The following is a 7733-nucleotide window of genomic DNA, read 5'->3' on the forward strand; positions in this document are numbered from 1 at the left end:
CAGCTCGCGGGTTATTTTTTACAATACAATATTTTTTATTGGAATCAGTGTTATTTGTTTATACAGCTATATGTTTTAAAAATACTTACGTAGTGCTTTTGAATAACATTTTCTTCTCTCTTTGTAAAGTTGTGAATTACTCTCCATAATTTTTTATAGTCTCATTCAAGAGACAAACGCAGTTATCTCTTATACTAAACTACCTATTTGTAGACTAATTTTTCTCCTTGGACTAAGCGAACTTCGACTGCTACATAATTCGACAATCTAAGGAGATTCTAAGTAGTTAAAGCCCATCCCATTTGATAATCTCTAAGTTTTTTTGTACATTTTAATCTGTAACTAACGATTATAGCAACGACAACGCGGGGCAGTGTTAAGTCTTCGACTTGAGGATTAGAGCTGGAAAAGATTTTGACTGATGGCGCTTCTTCTCGCTCAGGGGACTCGGGACAAGATAACGACGAACGTTTAGATAACCGACAAGGAAGGTGCGTGGTCGCCAGGCTTGTTCTGTTCTATTTCAAATGAATTAACGTGACGGTATTTTGCATATTGTCACAGTGAAAAAATAAATTGAATAGGAAAAAAAACCTAAATATTATCGCCCGCATTTTGATCTTACTTTGTACCCTTCTTTTCTGCAAGGGTAGAATAGTAAATGTGCCTTGTATAAATGAATGAAAATACAAAGTTTATTAACATTAATATTTGATAAAATAACAATAATTAGCTTTAAATTCATAACAAAAATCATTTACAACCGTCTTTAAAAACAAAAGTACAAGTTGAGAAGGAACCACCTAAATTTTCTTTGCCATTGAATAAATATTGTTCATTTTCCTTCACAATCAATTAAGAAAAATTGTCGTGACTAGTTCTTTCGACTCCTGCTATTATTTATATCCAAAAAATAGGGTTAAAAAGAACTATGACGTTCAAGCAATTTTATTGCATGAATCGGTCAAAGGGTCATATTAGATGAAAAATTAAATTAGGGGGTGGAAATTGGAGATAGGGGTGAAAATGCACCCCTTTCAGTTTTTTAATTGTAGCTTGAAAACGAAGCAAAATTTCGCTATAGTTCATAGGAAAAATTATTTAGAGAATTGAATTTCCCATCGAAATAGCTTATTTGAAAAATTGAAAACGAACATTTTATGCAAAAAATCGTTAATAAATAATTTGAATTTGGATTTTCTGATTTTTTTTACTTTTTTGCCTCTAGTTTTTTTTTGCTTCATAGAAAAAAAATAGATAAAATTTTCTTCAAAACAAGAGGTTGTAAAGTATTTTTGGATGAAAATCGACTGATTTCGATTTTCGTCGCGTTTATCCTTATACGTTTTAATTCTCATTTTCTGCAAAAAAGGAAGGAAATAAGACGTTCAATGATTTCATCACATGACTTGTTCGAAGGGTCATTAAAATGAAAAAACCGCGGGGTGCTTTTAAATTAGAGGGTTGAAATTGAAGATAGGGCTGAAAAAGCACTTTTGCAGTTTTTTAAATATAGCACGAAAACGAAGCAAAATTTCGGTATAGTTCATAGGAAAAATTTTGTAGAGAATTGATTTTTTCATCGAAATAACTTGTTTAAAAAATGTAAAAGGAACATTTTATGCAAAAAATCGTTAATAAATAATTTTAAAGAAAGCAAAAAATAAGATTTTCTGATTTTTTTACTTTTTTAATAAAATAATTTAGTAAAAACTTGAGAATTTAAGTACAATAAAGTTTATTAATAATGTATAATATACAGTGGATCCACGGATGGAGTTGACAAGAGGAGAAACTCTTTTGTTTTTGACTGAAAAATGTCACTCTTTATAAAAAGTTCTGCGCCTCGAAAAAATGAGACTGACATACTTAGATTAGATATATAGGGTGCTCAAAAATTAAAAAAACACGAAAATACTCAAAAGAGAAGTACCGTTATTTATTATTTTGCACAACATTTTTATAAAACAAATCTGTTTATAACCTCAAATAATGTCCTAATACAAACTTTAAAATCAAAATTTCAATTATGAATGATTATGCCCTTAAGCGACTTGCTGTTGTCTGCGGGCATAATTATCCTTGTATCTCCCTTGATACATAAATAACTATTAATGGGACAATTAAATTGTGAGTATAGTTTACTTCTACAAACTGTCCATTTTATTAATAATAATTCATACTTAACGCTATTCGTGCACGCTAATGGTCGATGCTGTTCTACTCTACGTACTCCGTTGGCTGTTCACGAAGTAGTGTGGTAACGTATAATTTTCGCGGATGAATTTATTCTATAGAAGTAAATGTTTTGTTGTTGTGGTAAGAACGTAATTTAGGTTTGAAACAGCCTGAATTTTTTTATATATTTTCTCAGCAGACAAATTAAGTATTTCCTTTAATCAAACAAGCAATCTTTGTATAAAGCTCATGCTCGGATGTGTTGACTGGTCGGACAGAACGCTTAGTCGCCTCGACAAAAGCAGAATAATGGCGTTTTTTAATAGAACTGTTGGACATACTCGTGGAACGGAGATTTTGAATGATTTGTTCCCCGAAGATCAAAGGAAGGACGGCCTAGCGCCTCAATAACAGTTTATCAAACGGATTGAATCAACAATATCGTATAATTACATTAGGAGAGAGGTAAGAGGCGTCCAATTACAAACACTTAAGGAAAGTTAGATAATTAAAAAATATTAAGTTACATGGAAACTTCACGCTTTGTATGTGGCCCTGCTCGATGGCCGGTTTTATTACTATATTCAGCTGTGGATATTTAATGTTCTTTAATGATATCTTAACTGACGTGTAATCGTTGGTTGTAATTGGATATCCACGGATACGCGGGGATTATTCCCGACTTTTTATTATTTCTTGTTATCGACGGGGCTGGACTTTTGTCGAAAAAGGACTCATTGTACCCTCGCCAGCGTCTGTTCTGACAGAATATATTTAAAAGCCTCCTTTTGTTCTTTTTGTTCGAAAAAATGCTCGGACAGGTCGATTGGTATTTATAGTTGCGCATTTTTACCATGAAGAATCCAAAAATTGAATAATATACAGGGTGTTGCATTTAAAATAAGAAAGTTGGTTATTTATTATTGAATTTATTCCATTTGGCTGGTACACACAAGGCTTTAGATTTATCCTTTTTATTATAATTTTTCCCCAGTGTGTATCACAATGTTTACGAGACGATGTTATAATAATGGTTTTGATTTTCTACGACGCCACAGCCTCCTGCAGCATCTCACCGCATTCTTGTCTTCCTCGTTTATGCAAATCCACGAAAGCCACTTGTCCGACGCAGATCAATATTTATTTTCTGAATAATGCGCCAGGAATTTGATTGTGTCGGGGAGAGAAAGAGAGGTCGCCTCTCGATTTCGAAATTTCCGATGAGAACGGAGACGCGGATCCTCCCATGTTTGTTCGTCGAGCGGTAACCGACACCGCCTATATGGCCGCTTCATTAGCACCTTGTTCTAAATTTTTAAGTGCTGTTTGCTTTCGCACTTCTGCCTATTATCCACCCTTTCCCACGGATCACAAAGGCGTTGGTGAATTTCACGAAAATCCCAAAAAAGGCACGGCCTTATTGGTGAACAGTTTCCTCATTGTTCGACACGCTCTACGTCCTGTACAGGGTGACCTTCTAAAAGTCGTCAATGTCTTTTTACGTTTAGAAGAGACCAAAAATGTGACAAGAGATTTGATATTGAAACATCACCTGCAATGGGCTTTTCTTGGCATTAAAAAGATGCTACAAATGCCTGCTGTCTTTTGTTATCCCTAAAAAATATCTATTGGAGCTTTTTTCCAAAAAAAAACTCAGTGGTGTACTTTTTTACATAAAAAGTTATTAAAGATGTTTAACTAATAAATGTGTTTAAGACCTTTGGTTCAGACCACCCAATTTCGCGTCGCTTTTTAGCTCGATTTTTTCTATAGCGATGGTTGCTTAGCGGAGCTCTTGATTGATATCCGGCTAATTATTAATGATTGATTAAGTAACTCGTGAGAGTTTAGACTTGAAATATTGAGACCTTAATAGCTAACGTTCGATGGGTAATTAATGAAGATTTATTCGGACGACAATGGACGTAACAAATGTGTTATTAATAGTGATTGTCGTTGCGCGAGCTGCCTGTAATATTTCAGATTTAGAGGATAGTATTGAAACATAATATGTACTCCATTTATTCTGTCTATCTGAACCCGGGGATGAATATTAATGATCTTTCTCTATAAATCTATAATTAATGAGTGTTGATGACTGAAGCTAAGGATGAAATTGTTTCATTATTAACAATAATTTACCCAAGTTCTGAAATATTCTATGTACCTCTTGATTAATTACCGGCACATATTCTGCTGTTACTTTAATTTTTAACTCTTTTTCCCATCCGGAAATTTCGTCACGTACCTACCAAAACCACGCATAATGGTTTTCGTGACCCTATTAGATAGACTCTTACGACGTGTCCAGTCTTGTCTAATTTATTGTAAACGCCATTTGATATTCCGGACGAATCCTTGAGCCGCGGTGATGGATTGCGCCAAAGGACGATTAATTATTTAAATTTTCCATCGTTATTCCTCTTTCACACCACGTTTCACAGGTACAAATGTCTTTCCCCGTACACGGACACTCGTCGTGTTTTGTAAATGATAGATTATCGTTTTTAAATTCCAGCGAAATAGGCACCGAACATTAATTTTTTTCACGTGATGGTCATTTAGTTGCATACCAATAAACGTCAGGGAAATGGTTAAGTTTCATTCTTCATTAACAGATTGTAGAAGTTTTGTTGTATTTTTGGGATCGTTAATTTTTCACTAAGGTTTTGAACTTTTCGTCTCAGTTTCGAATCTGAAGTATTCGAATTATTCATTTAAGAGCGATAAAGAGAGTCATAGAAATCCGTGCGATAGAGAAAGATGGTTATAATTAAAGCGTCTAATAGTCACCGCCCATTTCGCCCTTCCACAAATAAGATCCACTTCTTATTTGTGGAAGGGCGAAATGGGCGGTGACTATTAGACGCTTTAATTATAACCATCTTTCTCTATCGCACGGATTTCTATGACTTACTTTATCGCACTCACGTAACGGCCGATGAACCATGGGGACTTTCCGACCCTGTATATAGATTTTGCGTTGTTTTATATTAGACCAGGAAACCAAGGGTTTCCCTTCCGAATTCTTTCGGATAGAACCAATTGACGTGAAACGGACTGTAAGTAAGTATCTTATGACCATTTTTCGATAATTTAATATTTATTGGTAATTGAAAATGTACATTTTTTCTTCAAAAAAAGACGTTTTCCAGTAGTTTTTCTCGAATAACTCGGAAAATAGACATTCTATGAAAAAAAAACATCACGAAAAAAATTAAGCTTATAGAAAAAAAAATATACGACTGGTTGAAGATAATTTCAGGTCCGACAGAAACTAAATTGGAAGCATTTAACTTAAAGTAACTAAAAAAATTATATTTTCAAGAAAAATGCACAGACTATTTTTTAGTATTTTAAAAAATCTTTAAAATGAACTTGACTTTAAGTCATTAGCATAAAAATTAACAGTTATAATCAAAATAAAACTGTTAATTCGCTTCTTCGGAAAAAAAATCGGTACAAAAGCTGCTGAATTTTTCACGAGATTTAAAATTGAAGGTAATCCTTCTACAATTTACATTTTTTATGTGCTAACAATATATTATACAAGTTTAAGCGGTTTAGAATACATGATTTTGAAAATATTACGTTTTGATTGAAAAAAATTCTTTAATTCCAAAAACAATAATATATTTTTGAAAATAACTTTAAAATGAAAAAAAGATACGAAAAATATTCAAGAGTACAAAAGTTTAGATTTTTTTCACAGAATATTTTGTTTTTTATTGTGTAGGATAAAAATTAGCAGAGCTGTCGCTACTAGAAGTTTGCAGTTGAGGGCGAAGGTCATGTTTTTCAAACCCTTTAACCTCAAAAATCTCAAAAATAAAGCGTTAGAAAATATTTTACAGTACTTTTAGCTGTCGAAATTTTCCGTAAAATCGTTTTTGGATTGTCTTAATAGCTTTAAAATTAAAGAAGTTATCGTTAAAAAACCAACGGTACCTTACCGCTTCAATTTTCGGAGCATATCAATATTAGAATACCTTCACTTTTCCCCTTTAATCTTTTAATAATTCTACTTATCAACTTTAAATGTACAAAATTGTTTTTATTTGTATAATGAAGGCTGATTTTTGAGAAACCCAGTGATCTGATAAACACTTTAGAAGAGTATTATAATTCATTTTAAATAATTTAAAAGCCATTTTTTTATATTTTGTCATTGGGGGTGGCTTTTATGGGTTTAAAACAATGCGATAAATTATAAATTGTATTATAAACAAGTAAAAGAATTTAATTGATCCAGTTTGTACTAGTACATCATTTCAAACTGTTAAAAACTATATTTTTTTAATATTTTGTTATTAGGGGTAGTTTTTTAAGGTTTGAAATATTGTACTAAATTATTTGTAATACAATAAACTATTGAAAATATTTCTATCTATAATATATGTGCTATAAAAATATTTTAAGGTCAAAGAAACTATTAATTTTATATTTTTATCATTAAGGTTGGTTTCTAAGGGTTGAAACCCAATAAAAATAACGTAAATTAAACCCACATTATAAAATAATACTTATTCTATATATTAAGATATTATTTTAGTCTATATTACATCTATTTTTATATTTCATCAGTTTTTTAGCATGATGGGTGGTTTTCATCCCCTAAAAATAAGAAGCGCATATCAAACATATATAACTTCTCGTTTACAGGGTGAAATAAGCTTAATTCCAAATTTTCATAAAAATCGGATCTATCCGAAAGTATTCAGAGGTTTTTACCCTATTTTTCTCTCCGTTCTTTGGACTATATTTTAGAGTTGAGTTTCCCTGTAGCAGAAGCTGACGTTCGAACGCCTGGTTCGATGGCGCCGAAGATTTCCCAAGACTGGATCTGTCAGTGGCTGGTGGTTCATAGTCTCTAGAGGTGAACATACATTGTAGAATCATTTGTTGGTGTTTAATGACCGGAAATAATATTTTCTACTTGTTCGTGACTTTCGAAAGTAGAGCGATTTCTGCTCTTCACATACGATGCTACGTCTACGAGAGTAAATACTTTCTTTAGTTCGTGTTTCATCTCAGGACAGCGAGTCGTACTTATTTGCTCCGAGATAAGACTCTGATAACGAGGAATGCCCATGATTTACGCTCGTAACTCATCCCTGGTCGTTCTCCGCGTCCTCTGTCGTCTTTAATTGGATTCAAATGACTAATTTACGACTTTGTTCGAGACCTGCGCTAAGCAATGGAGTCGGGAAGGATTTTTTCCAAAAATAACACTTCTAAATATGTACAAATAAATCATTTTAAAGCGGGTATTTTTTAAAACTAACACAAAAGACAATCAAACAGTCGATTTCACAAGTCCGTGCTGAAAAAACCGTGACCCATTTCCCGAAACCCACACCGGGCAAGCGACAAGGACGCGCGCTTGTTTTTCCTCTAACGGGACGCGATCGCATCGCCACAGAACATCGAAGTGGCTTTCGAAACGCGGCCCGCCGTCATCAGTTATTGTCGTTTAGGGGTAATTAATAAGGCCAGCGCCCCAGATAGGCCCGCGATCGCTATCACCTCGTGTCCGACGACAAGATAACGCGCTG

Source organism: Anoplophora glabripennis, unplaced genomic scaffold (assembly GCF_000390285.2).
Source record: "Anoplophora glabripennis isolate ALB-LARVAE unplaced genomic scaffold, Agla_2.0 scaffold86, whole genome shotgun sequence".
Lineage (NCBI taxonomy): Eukaryota > Metazoa > Arthropoda > Insecta > Coleoptera > Cerambycidae > Anoplophora > Anoplophora glabripennis.